The sequence below is a fragment of the Scyliorhinus torazame genome, chromosome 10, assembly GCF_047496885.1.
Source record: "Scyliorhinus torazame isolate Kashiwa2021f chromosome 10, sScyTor2.1, whole genome shotgun sequence".
NCBI classification, from domain to species: Eukaryota; Metazoa; Chordata; class Chondrichthyes; order Carcharhiniformes; family Scyliorhinidae; genus Scyliorhinus; species Scyliorhinus torazame.
This window is the reverse complement of record NC_092716.1, coordinates 142879453-142894222: the sequence shown is the minus strand read 5'-3', so window position 1 is coordinate 142894222 and position 14770 is coordinate 142879453. Positions and strand designations below refer to the sequence as shown.

Below are 14770 nucleotides of genomic sequence, written 5' to 3'. Positions count from 1 at the left end.
AGATTGGGGCCGGATGTTTGAGGGTAAATCAACATCAGACATGTGGGGGGCTTTCAAATGTCAGTTGAAACAAATTCAAGACCGGCATATTCCTGTGAGGAAGAAGGATTAAAAACGGCAAATTTTGTGAACCTTGGATAACGAGAGATATTGTAGGCCACGTCAAAAAGAAAAAGGAGGCGTTTGTCAGGGCTAAAAGGCTGGGAACAGACGAACCCTGTGTGCAGTATGAGGAAAGTAGGAAGGAACTTAAGCAAGGAGTCAGGAGGGCTAAAAGAGGTCACGAAAAGTCATTGGCAAATGGGGTTCAGGAAAATCCCAAGGTGTTTTACACGTACATAAAAAGCAAGAGGGTAGCCAGGGAAAGGGTTAGCCCACTGAAGGATAGGCAAGGGAATCTATGTGTGCAACCAGAGGAAATGAGCGAGGTACTAAATGAATACTTTGCATCAGTATTCACAAAAGAGAAGGAATTGGTGGATGTTGAGTCTGGAGAAGGGTGTGTAGATGGCCTGGGTTACATTGAGATCCAAAAAGACAAGGTGTTGGGCGTCTTGAAAATTATTACGGTAGATAAGTCCCCAGGGCCTGATGGGATCTACTCCAGAATACTGAAGGAGGCAAGAGAGGAAATTGCTGAGGCCTTGACAGAAATCTTTGGATCCTCACTGTCTTCAGGTGATGTCCTGGAGTACTGGAGGGTAGCCAATGTTGTTCCTTTGTTTAAGAAGGGTAGCAAGGATAATCCAGGGAACTACAGGCCAGTGAGCCTTACGTCAGTGGTAGGGAAATTACTGGAGAGAATTCTTCGAGACAGGATCTACTCCCATTTGGAAGCAAGTGGACGTATTAGCGAGAGGCAGCACGGTTTTGTGAATGGGAGGTCGTGTCTCGCTATCTTGATAGAGTTTTTCAAGGAGGTCACAAAACTGAGGAAGAGCAGTGGATGTTGTCTATATGGACTTCAGTAAAGCCTTTGACAAGGTCCCTCATGGCAGACTGGTACAAAAGGTGAAGTCACATGGGATAAGAGGTGAACTGGCAAGATGGATACAGAACTGGCTAGGTCATAGAAGGCAGAGAGTAGCAATGGAAGGGTGCTTTTCTAATTGGAGGGCTGTGACCAGTGGTGTTCCGCAGGGATCAGTGCTGGGACCTTTGCTGTTCGTAGTATATATAAATGGTTTGGAGGAAAATGTAACTGGTCTGATTAAGTTTGCGGACGACGCAAAGGTTGGTGGAATTGCGGATAGCGATGAGGATTGTCAGAGGATACAGCAGGATTTAGATCGTCTGGAGACTTGGGCGGTGAGATGGCAGATGGAGTTTAATCCGGACAAATGTGAGGTAATGCATTTTGGAAGGTCGAATACAAGTAGGGAATATACAGTGAATAGTAGAACCCTTGAGTATTGACAGTCCGAGAGATCTAGGTGTACAGGTCCACAGGTCACTGACAGGGGCAACACAGGTGGAGAAGGTAGTCAAGAAGGCATACAGCATGCTTGCCTTCATTGGCCGGGGCACTGAGTATAAAAATTGGCAAGTCATGTTGCAGCTGTATAGAACCTTAGTTAGGCCACACTTGGCGTATAGTGTTCAATTCTGGTCACCACACTACCAGAAGGATGTGGGGGCTTTAGAGAGGGTGCCGAAGAGATTTACCTGGATGTTGCCTGGTATGGAGGGCATTAGCTATGAGGAGAGGTTGAATAAACTCGGTTTGTTCTCACTGGAACGACGGAGGTTGAAGTGCGACCTGATAGAGGTCTACAAAATTATGAGGGGCATAGACAGGGTGGATAGTCAGAGACTTTTTCCCAGGGTAGAAGGGTCAATTACTAGGGGGTTTAGGTTTAAGGTGCGAGGGGCAAGGTTTGGAGTAGATATACGAGGCAAGGTTTTTTACACCGAGGGTAGTGGGTGCCTGGAACTCGCTGCCGGAGGAGGTGGTGGAGGCAGGGATGATAGTGACGTTTAAGGTACATCTTGACAAATACATGAATAGAATGGGACAGAGAGATGCGGACCCCGGAAGTGTAGAAGATTATAGTTTAGACGGGCAGCATCGTCCGCGCAGGCTTGGAGGGCCGAAGGGCCTGTTCCTGTGCTGTACTTTTCTTTGTTCTTTGATTTTAAATCCAGCTAGAACATAGAACATAGAACATAGAAAATACAGCACAGAACAGGCCCTTCGGCCCACGATGTTGTGCTGAACCTTTGTCCTAGATTAATCATAGATTATCATTGAATTTACAGTGCAGAAGGAGGCCATCGGCCCTTTGAGTCTGCACCAGCTCTTGGAAAGAGCACCCTACCCAAACTCAACACCTCCACCCAACACCAAGGGCAATTTGGACATTAAGGGCAATTTATCATTGGCCAATTCACCTAACCCGCACATCTTTGGACTGTGGGAGGAAACCGGAGCACCCGGAGGAAACCCACGCAGACACTGGGAGGACGTGCAGACTCCGCACAGACAATGACCCAAGCCGGAATCGAACCTGGGACCATGGATCTGTGAAGCAATTGTGCTATCCACAATGCTACCGTGCTGCCCTTAAGAACAAATAAATCTACACTATATCATTTTCCCGTAATCCATGTACCTATCCAACAGCTGCTTGAAGGTCCCTAATGTTTCCGACTCAACTACTTCCACGGCAGTGCATTCCATGCCCCCACTACTCTCTGGGTAAAGAACCTACCTCTGATATCCCTCCTATATCTTCCACCTTTCACCTTAAATTTATGTCCCCTTGTAATGGTGTGTTCCACCTGGGGAAAAAGTCTCTGACTGTCTACTCTATCTATTCCCCTGATCATCTTATAAACCTCTATCAAGTCGCCCCTCATCCTTCTCCGCTCTAATGAGAAAAGGCCTAGCACCCTCAACCTTTCCTCGTAAGACCTACTCTCCATTCCAGGCAACATCCTGGTAAATCTTCTTTGCACCTTTTCCAGAGCTTCCACATCCTTCCTAAAATGAGGCGACCAGAACTGTACACAGTACTCCAAATGTGGCCTTACCAAAGTTTTGTACAGCTGCATTATCACCTCACGGCTCTTAAATTCAATCCCTCTGTTAATGAACGCGAGCACACCATAGGCCTTCTTCACAGCTCTATCCACTTGAGTGGCAACTTTCAAAGATGTATGAACATAGACCCCAAGGTCTCTCTGCTCCTCCACAATGCCAAGAACTCTACCGTTAACCCTGTATTCCGCATTCATATTTGTCCTTCCAAAATGGACAACCTCACACTTTTCAGGGTTAAACTCCATCTGCCACTTCTCAGCCCAGCTCTGCATCCTATCTATGTCTCTTTGCAGCCGACAACAGCCCTCCTTACTATCCACAACTCCACCAATCTTCGTATCGTCTGCAAATTTACTGACCCACCCTTCAACTCCCTCATCCAAGTCATTAATGAAAATCACAAACAGCAGAGGACCCAGAACTGATCCCTGCGGTACACCACTGGTAACGGGGATCCAGGCTGAATATTTGCCATCCACCACCACTCTCTGACTTCTATCGGTTAGCCAGTTCGTTATCCAACTGGCCAAATTTCCCACTATCCCATGCCTCCTTACTTTGTGCAGAAGCCTACCATGGGGAACTTTATCAAATGCCTTACTAAAATCCATGTACACTACATCCACTGCTTTACCTTCATCCACATGCTTGGTCACCTCCTCAAAGAATTCAATAAGATTTGTAAGGCAAGACCTACCCCTCACAAATCCGTGCTGACTATCCCAAATCAAGCAGTGTCTTTCCAGATGCTCAGAAATCCTATCCTTCAGTACCCTTTCCATTACTTTGCCTACCACCGAAGTAAGACTAACTGGCCTGTAATTCCCAGGGTTATCCCTAGTTCCTTTTTTGAACAGGGGCACGACATTCGCCACTCTCCAATCCCCTGGTACCACCCCTGTTGACAGTGAGGACGAAAAGATAATTGCCAACGGCTCTGCAATTTCATCTCTTGCTTCCCATAGAATCCTTGGATATATCCCGTCAGGCCGGGGGACTTGTCTATCCTCAAGTTTTTCAAAATGCCCAACACATCTTCCTTCCTAACAAGTATTTCCTCGAACTTACCAATCTGTTTCACACTGTCCTCTCCAACAATATCGCCCCTCTCATTTGTAAATACAGAAGAAAAGTACTCATTCAAGACCTCTCCTATCTCTTCAGACTCAATACACAATCTCCCGCTACTATCCTTGATCGGACCTACCCTCGCTCTAGTCATTCTCATATTTCTCACATATGTGTAAAAGGCCTTGGGGTTTTCCTTGATCCTACCCGCCAAAGATTGTTCATGCCCTCTCTTAGCTCTCCTAATCCCTTTCTTCAGTTCCCTCCTGGCTATCTTGTATCCCTCCAATGCCCTGTCTGAACCTTGTTTCTTCAGCCTTACATAAGTCACCTTTTTTCTCTTAACAAGACATTCAACCTCTCTTGTCAACCATGGTTCCCTCACTCGACCATCTCTTCCCTGCCTGACAGGGACATACATATCAAGGACACGTAGCACCTGTTCCTTGAACCACCCACATCCTACAGGAGGAGCATGTAACTGGCCTAGCCTCCATCCCCTCTTACCTTACAGAATATAGCTGCTGTGTGGACTAACTAGATCTCCGCCCTCCGACTCTGCTCCCAGTCAGCTACACTTCCTGTAAACTCCTGGCTCTCTTCTCACTCTTTGCGGAAATGTCGGAAACAAAATGAAAGGAGCACCTTACTCCCTCCTCACCTAACTCCCTCGGTCACCAAACTCTCACTATCGCACTCAAATGCACCAAATTCAGCATTCCCTCGGTCACCAAACTCTCACTATCGCACTCAAATGCACCAAATTCAGCATTCCCTCGGTCACCAAACTCTCACTATCGCACTCAAATGCACCAAATTCAGCATTCCCTCGGTCACCAAACTCTCACTATCGCACTCAAATGCACCAAATTCAGCACTCAGTGCAAACAAAGTCTGCACTGTAGGGGATCACTTTTATACTGTGAATCTAGCCTCTGAAAAACTGGCCTAATCCAATTAACTAATTAACAAGCTCCAGCTGCAAGTGCCTAGAAGTAGAAGCCTGTTTAAAGCTGATTGAAAATTCACCTTCTTCTAAACCAAACAGCAACTTATTTATACGTACAGTGCTATTCTCTCACACGGTGATTTTAAATCTCAGCTGCTGATTTAGACGTACACTGCTATTCTCTCTCTGGATAATTTTAAATCTCAGCTGCTGTTTGATGTAGACTGCTATTCTCTATGTTGATTTTAAATTTCATCTGTTGATTTGGACCTACACTGATTTTCTCTCCCTCACGGTGATTTTAAATCTCAGCTGTTGATTTAGACGTACACTACTATTCCCTCACTGGCATTTTAAAATCTCAGCTGCTGATTTAGATGTACATTGCCGTTCTCCCTCACGCTGATTTTAAATCTCAGCTGCTGATTTAGATGTAGGCTACTGTTCTCGCTCACATGGTGATTTTAAATCTCAGCTGCTGATGTGGACATACACTGCCATTTTCTGGGGTATTTTAAATCTCAACTGCTGATTTAGGTGTGCACTGCTATTCTCTCTGAAATCTCTGATGCTGATTTAGACCAACGTTGCTATTCTCACACAAGTGATTTTAAATTTCAGCTGCTGATTTAGACCTACAGTGCTATTCTCTCTGTCGCAGTGATTTTAAATCTCCGCTGCTGATTTAGACGCACCCTGCTATTCTCACCTTAAATCTCACCTGATTTAGACGTAGACCGCTATTCTCTCACATGGTGATTTTAAATCTCACCTGATTTAGATGTACACCGCTATTCTGTCACACGGGGTGATTTTAAATCTCACCTGCTGATTTAGGACGTACACTGCTATTCTCTCACACGGGTGATTTTAGGGCTCAGCTGCTGATTTAGACGTACACTGCTATTCTCTCAGCCGAGGTTCTTGTAAATCGCAGCTGCTAATTTAGACCTACACTGCTATTCTTTTTGTCACGGTGATTTTAAATCTCAGCTGCTGATTTACATGAACGTTCCTTTTCTCACACGAGGTGAATTTTTTTTAGATGTTTTTATTCGGTATTTTGGTATAACAAATATCAATCCAAATAGAACAATGAGAGTTATGCAAGAGGGCACCTAGGGAGTACTTAGAGTTATTTACATTGAGATCGGTTTTAAGTATTTCCATGGATTTATCACAGTTTCTTCCTTCCGTTCTTTTGTCTTTTCCTTGCAGCGTTTGCTGTGGTCGTTGTGATCCCCTGTGTATTGCTCCCTGCCGGTTTTTCTCTCTCTTTTCTCTCTCTCTCTCTCTCTCTCTCTCTCTCTCTCTCTCTCTCTTCCCCCCCCCCCCTCCCTGGTTCCCATTGATGTTGCTCCTGCCCTCCCCTCCCCTCTCTTGTGTCGCCTGGCCCTCCTGTTTTAAGAACTAGGAACAGGAATAGGCCATCTGACCCCTCGAGCCTGCTCCGCCATTCAACGAGATCATGGCTGATCTTTGTGGACTCAGCTCCACTCTCCGGCCCGTACACCATATCCCCGAATCCCTTTATTCTTTTGAAAGGTATCTATCTTTTTCTTAAAAACGTTTAAAGAAGGAGCCTCAACAGCTTCACTGGGCAAGGAATTCCAGAGATTCACAACCCTTTGGGTGAAGAAGTTCCTCCTAAACTCGGTCCTAAATCTTTTGGTTGAACTTTCCTATTTCCCCATCCCCCACATTTCTTGCCTTCTGTGTTGTTGCACCTCTCTCTTTGTCTTTGGCTACCTAGTTGTTGGCTACAAACAGGTCTTGGAACAACCAAGTGACTGGCTCCAACGTTCTGTGGAAACCTTCTTCCGAGCCGCAATGGCGAATTTGATTTTCTCCATTTGGAGAAATTTCGACAGGTCGGACAGCCAGTCTGCAGCTTTAGGCGGCGCTGCTGACCGCCAGCCGAGGGGGATTCTCCAGCAGGCGATCAGAAAGGCAAGGGCATCGGCCCTTCTCCCCATGAAGAGATCTGGCTGTTCTGATACCCCGAAGACTTCCACTCTCAGGCATGACTCCACCCTCATCCCCACCACTTTGGACACTGCCTCACCCACACTAATTTTAAATCTCATCTGCTGATTTAATAGAATCATAGAATTTACAGTGTTGAAGGAGGCCATTTAGACACTGCTTTTCTCTCACAGAATGATTTTAAATCTCAGCTGCTGATTTAGACGTACACTGCTATTCTCTCACGAGGTGATTTTAAATTTCAGCTGCTGATTTAGACATACACTGCTATACTCACACACAATTGAGATTTTAAGTCTCCGCTTCTGATTTAGACGTACACTCCTATTCTCTCACAAGTTGATTTTAAATTTCAGCTGCTGATTTAGACATGCACTGCTATTCTCTCACAGGGTGAATTTCTCCTTTTATGTGAAGTAAAACTTTTAATATCTCTGGATTATAACCGGAAAAGTGCAAAACCTGCAATGAGGTTCTAATCTCAGCAGCAGCATGAATCTCAGAATTGATGGGAATCAGAAGGAGGCCTTTCGACCCATTGGGTCAGCACCATCTCTCCAAATGAGCATTTCCCCCAGTGCCGTTTCCCTGTAACTCTGCACATTGTTAGTTTTCAAATAATTATCTAATTCCCCCATGAATGTCTCGATTCAACCTGTATCCACCTCCTGGGGAGGCGGTGATGTAGTCTTATTGTCACTGGTCTGGTAGTTAGGGGGAAGGCAGTGTGTCGCCGGACTAGAAATCCAGACACCATGAATCATGCTTTGGGGGCCCAGGTTCGAATCTTAACCATGGCAGATGTTGGAATTTGTAACCAGTAAAAATCTTACATTAAAAGTCTCACGATGACCGTGAAGGCATTGTCGATTGTCATAAAAACCTATCTGCTCACTGATGTCCTCTAGGGAAGGCAATCTGCCATCCTTACCTGATCTGGCCTACTCCAGACCCACAGCAACATGTTTGGCTCTTAAATGCCTTCATAATATGGGCGATTAGGGATGGACAATAAACGCTGGCCCAGCCAGTGATGCCCACATCTCCGGAATGCATTAATAAAAAAACATTCCAGGGAGTGCATTAAAAGCCCTAACTCACTGTATTTTTCTCTCATCACTTTTAATTGTTTTATCAATTATTTTAAATCTGGGTGGCATGCTGGCACAGTGGTTAGCACTGCTGCATTATGGCATTGAGGACCTGAGTTCGATCCCGGCCCCGGGTCACTGTCTGTATGGAGTTCGCACATTCTCCCCGTGTCTGCATGGGTCTCACCCTCACAGCCCAAAACCTGTGCAGGGTAGGCGGATTGGCCGCCGTAATTGCCTCTTTAAAAAAATATACATTTTAAATCTGTGCCCTCAGTCGTGATCCTTTCATGAGTGAGAGCAGTTTCTCCGTATCTACTCTGTTCAAGTTCATGATTTTGAACATATCTATTAAATTTCCTCTCGGCCGTTTTCGAAGGAAAACCTCTCCAATCTTACTTCATAAATGAAGATTCTTATCCCTGGAACCATTCCCCTAAACCTCTTCTGCACTCTCTCCAATGTGTTCACTTCATTCTTATAGTGTGGTGCCCAGAACTGTACATAATAGTGGTCTTACACAAATTCAACATAACCTCCTTTCTCTTGTACTTCATGCTGCTATTAATGAAGCCCAAGACACTGTTTGCTTTATTAACTACTTTCTCCACTTGTCCTGCTACCTTTTTTGACTTTACGCCTCTACACTCAGTCTGTTTGCCTGGAGTACCACCCAATCTCCTTTACCTGGGAGTCCATCTTAGTGCCGCCAGAGAATCCTGGCCAGCGATCTGACGGAGCTGGAGACCAAAGTGACCATTCGCCTAGGATGCTGGGCAGATCTGTTCCGACTACTGTCTTACAGGAGTCAAGTGTTGGTCATAAGCCAGCTGTTCACTGCCATGCTATGGTACCGGCTGGTCACTTTGACCCCTCCCCAGACTTTGGCGTGAAAATACAGCAGAAACTCAATCACTTCTGGGGGAAAAAGAACACACTGGGTCGCTGCTGAAGTTCTGTATCTCTCACTTCGGGGGGCAGTCAATCACTGGTGTGCCTTCGCACCCAGATGGTGATTTTGTGTCCAGACCCTGCAGCGATACATTTACGTAGAGCCCCCTCCCCGATAGTGTGCCCTGCTGATGTATATCTTCTGCCAGGTTCACGGCTCCAGTTATGATTTGCAGCTCCTGGCGGTGGGGAGGGTCCCAGGAGAGAGCTCTCTAAATGGGTGTTTTTTCTTTTTCCATTGGAAACCTGGCGTGGAGGGTATTGCATGCAGTAATGCCGTGCCATCGTAGGTTAAGGTGGTTCGCAGATCTCACGACACGTGCCTTTTCTGCGACCCTGAGGTGTCCGTGTTCCACGTTTACGTGGATTGCCTGAAATTGCAACCCCTTTTCAGCAATTTGACGGGGCTGCCCCTCAACCTTTGGTTGCACTTCAGCCCCACTTCAGACCCAGCCCGGCCGGCCTTCGGGACCCAGCCCGGCCGGCCTTCGGGACCCAGCCCGGCCGGCCCCCGGACCCAGCCCGGCCGGCCCCCGGGACCCAGCCCGGCCGGCCCCCGGGACCCAGCCCGGCCGGCCCCCGGGACCCAGCCCGGCCGGCCCCCGGGACCCAGCCCGGCCGGCCCCCGGGACCCAGCCCGGCCGGCCCCCGGGACCCAGCCCGGCCGGCCCCCGGGACCCAGCCCGGCCGGCCTTCGCGAGCCGGTGTCGGAAAGTATGGCGTCTCCATCTGTCGAAAGTTCCGCATTTTTTCCCCCCAAAATTTTATTAAATAAACCCCCCCCCCCCCCCCCCCCCCCCGATAAAATAAAATAAATGAAAAAAATGAATTAAAAAAACCAAACTTGTAAAACAAAAAGCTGCGACCGTTTTTAAAAAAAAAATAGCGGCCGCACTGCGCATGCGCTCCCGAACATCGGCGCGCATGCGTATAGTTTTGCACATGCGCGCCAATGATCGCATGCGCAATGCGGCCGAATTTGTTTACATGTTCGCGCCCATTTTAAAGGCCGCTTACAGCCGGTGTTATTAAAAGCCGGCTGCTGTGCGGGGATTTGCGCGTTCGGGAGTGCCGCAAAGGACGGCTCCGCGACCCTCCCGACACCCACTCGCGGGTCGCGCCCCCGAGTTTGAAGAACACTGATCTAAGTCTTCCGTTCCCTAAATGTTCTTCCACTGACACTTGATCCGCTTGGCCCACCTCTTTCCCAAGAACCAGGCCTTGCAGTGTCTCCTTTTACATTAAACTGGAAACATACTGTTGTAGAAAGTTTTCATTAGCACACTCTTACCTCTTTCTGCCCTTTACACTACCACTGACACTGCCTATATTCAGATCATTTAAGTCCCTTCTTCTAATTACCCTCTAATCGTCAAATCTCTCTGCAATTTCCTTGCAGATTTGTTTCTCTGCAATCTTCCCACTAATCTGTAGTGGTCTGTCGACTTCACCGAGGAACAAAGTTACATTGCTTTTGTTCCTTACCTCTGGCCAAATCGATTCTGTCTATGAAACCGCTGGGGCGTCCTCTTTCTCCAGCACTGCAATGTGCTCCTTAATCAATACCCCCATCTGCCCCCTTTTCCTTTCCTAACTTTACTAAATGCCAGTCAGGAACATTTAACACCCAATTCCTGCCCTTCCATGTGCCAGGTCTCTTTTATATCCTGATTTCACTTGGCAGTCTGCACTTGCCGCTGTCACCGATTTCAATCCTCAACAGTGTTCTTGGCTCTTTTGGAGGAAGTGTGGGATATATGTGTTCCCTTCCATCTTGGAAAGTAAGCACATTGTGGAGTGGGATGGCAGCTTCTCACAACAGCTGATTGCTGGGCTTTGTCTTTTGGGGCAAGCTGACTGAAAAGGTGGTGAAAACCAATCGAGGAAAGTCTGATTGAAGAGAGAAACCTTGAATGATCACAATCCCTTGAAAAGAAAGGCACCAAACTGACATTCGCTCTGTAATTGTCTTCAGCGGTGCACACTGGGGAGAGGAAGATGATGAGGCACTTTCAGCTTCTGTGAAGAAGGAATATTCAATACCTGAGACATGAATGAATCTGGCAGATGAAAAAAAGAATGTAGAACATCTGGAAGACAGGTTGACCTGATTACTATTTCTTGGGTAGGGTTTTCACTTTCTGTAGGTAATGGCATCATTTCCATGTGTGAAGCTGCTCCGCTGTAGGCAATGGCATCATTATGTCAGCATGAGAAAGTAGAATTGCCCCATCACCAACAATGGAATAAACGTCCAGACCTGGATCTCTGAAATTCCTGCATAGTACTCTTCAGGTGTATGGGCATTGCAGTATAGAAGCTCTGTGATTGGGGCATCTGCTCCTTCGTTACTGAAAGAAGATTTTCCTGTATCTGAGTATTGCTGATGAGATTCCGGTGTGAACTACTGCTTACATTTTCACAAATTAATATGCTCTGAACTTCCTCTATTGGTTTAATCCAAGTTGGAATTAAGCATCTCATTCGTCTTTGATATCTTACTGCTGTCAGCCAGAAATTATTGAAGCCTGTCGTCAGTGGAATAAGTAGACCGATTCATCTCTTTATTACCTGCTTCAACGAAAGGATGATTCTCCTCCAAATAGGCAACAAAGACTTCACAAGCATTGACAGTAGTGTCAAAGACTAGTGAGATCTAGGGCCTCTTCAAGCACATCTGCTTCTGCAGCAGCAAGGTGGCGCAGGGGTAGCACTGTTGCCCCACAGCCCCAGGGACCCAGGTTCAATTCTGGCCATAGCTAACTGTGTGGAGTTTCACGTTCTCCCCGTGTCTGCGTGGGTTTCCTTCAGATGCTCCAGTTTCCTTCCACATTCCAACATTGTGCAGGATAGGTGGGGTATTGTGGTTAGGGGGATAGGGCAGGGGAGAGCGCCTATGCCGGGTGCTCTTTCAAGACCCAATGGTGCAGACCCGATGGGCCAAATGGCCTCCTGCACTGTAGGAATTCTATGGTTCATTCTCTTGGACTCTATCCAGAAAGAGGCAATCAAGGTCAAGACCTTTGACGGATAGTCGCCATCTTTATCAATACTTCCTGTTTCCACCTCTTCTATCCTGTCTAGAAAGAGAATTGAGAGATGTGCAATCTCAGATGGTATTTCTGAAATAAAGTGTGACAAGCTGTGCAATGAGTGCATTTCAATTTCTGCTGTCGTTTTGAGGTTTTCCAGTCCTCTAAGCTACTTTGGGAATTCATCCCCGGCCCGGGTATTGCCCCACTGACCTCGACGTTACCTGTTCGACGTTTTGTTGAAGACACTGACCTGCTATGCAGAGAAATTTGCTGGTTCTGTAGTTTAATTAATTTCTTTATTTTTGTGCCTAAGGGTTGTAGTGAACTGACCCTTCACTTTGAGGTCTGCACTTCCTGGGCCTTGTAGCTTTATTTCAGACAGTTGGATTTCTACTTCCTAAAATCAGCCCAATTTGTCCAATAAAACTGTGACTCCTGCCCTAGTTCTGTTCAGTATCTTTGGACTTCTACAAGCTCTATAGACCAGAACTATTTATTGGGATCTTTGATTACTCCTAGGAAATGGCTGCATTGAATGCTGTATTTCCCATTTCCTGCTCTTCAGAATGGATGGAAGCTGTTTCTAGCTTTCTTCCTCTCATTTGAACTATGATTTGCAGAATTGTTTAAAATGTCTGCTCTTGCCACAAGCATTTGGCTCCCCCCGGCAGGGCAGTCTTTGTGGCGATGCTTTTTAGTACCGCATCTGGAATATTTTAACATGGGTTCTTCTTGCACCTTTGGCAATTTTGTTGGGTGGGGTTCCTGATTTTGACCCCTCCCAAACCTCGATATCTCTCAAGTACACCCGGATTCTTCTGTCGTAGCTCTGCCTGCCTTGCAAACTTTCTCTAACATTAAATCCTCTTTGGATTGCAAACGTCCTAAGCGCGTAGTCGAGAATTAACTCTTGCTTTAAGGCTATGTAACCATAAATGCAAGCCAATCAACACAAGTCATTAATAATTGCATCAATTGATTCACCCAGCTTTTAGTTCCTCTGGTTGAATCTCGCCCGTTCAATAGACTTGGTCTCTTATTAGGACTGAAGTACTATCAATTAATTGGGTAGCACACTGGTTAGCACAGTTGCTTCTCAGCTCCAGGGTCCCAGGTTTGATTGGGTCACTGTCTGTGCGGAGTCTCCGCTTTCTCCCCGAGTCTGCGTGGGTTTCCTCCGGGTGCTCTGGTTTCCTCCCACAGTCCAAAGCTATGCAGGTTAGGTGGATTAACCATGCTAAATTGCCCTTCGTGTCCAAAAAGGTTGGGTGGGTTTACGGAGATAGGGTGGAGATGTGTGCTTGGCTAGGGTGCTCGTTCCAAGGGCTGGTGCAGACTTTCTGCACTAAATTCTATGGTTCAAAAGTGTTCACAACCTCCTTGTAAGACGTCATGGTCCCCTTGACATGGCAGGCTGCCATCAGCTATGGTCCCAGTTGAATATAAAAGGATACAGACCTGGTGTTTCAGTGTCTTTGGAACTGTTTGGTACCTTTTTGAGGCATTGGCTCCTGTCGTTGTCCTTGCCGTAAAAACCTCAGTATGGTGGAAGGGCTGTAGAAGGGATAGTGGCTGTTTAGGGGCTTTCGACATTTGTGTGTTTCCCTGTTTCCCAGCAAAGTACGTTTCAGTTTTGTTCTTTGTCACAAATCTGAGCTGTTCCAAATCCTCACCTGTAGATTACTAATCTGTGCGTGGTTTCCGATTCTTAAGATACAACCCTTAGCTCTAACTCTGTTTTGATGAGGATTTGTTTTCCCTATAATTGATTTGAGACAGCTGGTATATAGCTTCTCTTGAAACTATTTGTGAAGAATTATTTACAAAGACTTCACGATAAGTACCTAGTTTCGGGCGGCGCAGTGGTTAGCCTCCTGGGTCCGATCCTGGGTCACTGTCCTTGTGGAGTTTTCACATTCTCTCTGTATCTGCGTGGGTTTCACCCCCACAACCCAAAGATGTGCAGGGCAGGTGGATTGGCCACATTAAATTGCCTCTAATTTAAAAAAAAAAAAATTGGGTACTCTAAATTTATTTTTTAAAAAGGACCTAGTTCCATGGACACAGACTGTTCTGTGTCTTGCTCTTTTGGACCCTGTTGAACATCTGATCCTGATATCATGCTTATGTCATCATTAGCAACATTGTCCTCATTAACGTGACCATTAACCCTTTACACTACACTAGGAGTAGGCCATCTGGCCCTTCGAGTCTGCTCCGCCATTCAATGAGATCATGGCTGATCTTTTGTGGACTCAGCTCCACTTTCCCACCTGAACACCATCACCCTTAATCCCTTTATTCTTCAAAAAACTATCTTTATCTTAAAAACATTTAATGAAGGAGCCTCAACTGCTTCACTGGGTAGGGAATTCCATAGATTCACAACCCTTTGGGTGAAGAAGTTCCTCCTAAGCTCAGTCCTAAATCTACTTCCCCTTATTTTGAGGCTATGCCCCTTAGTTCTGCTTTCACCTGCCAGTGGAAACAATTCCAATGAGTATAGAACATAGATTTACCAGAATGTTGCCTGGTATGGAGGGAAGATCTTATGAGGAAAGGCTGAGGGACTTGAGGCTGTTTTCGTTAGAGAGAAGAAGGTTAAGAGGTGACCTAATTGAGGCATACAAGATGATCAGAGGATTGG

General features: G+C 46.3%; 1 protein-coding gene across 1 annotated transcript in view; it reads left to right on the top strand.

Annotated features, from left to right (window-relative positions):
- The window catches only part of nup160 (nucleoporin 160), a 125077-nt gene that overhangs the window by 37581 nt on the left and 72726 nt on the right, over nt 1-14770 (top strand). The gene's annotated exons all lie outside the window — the stretch shown is intronic.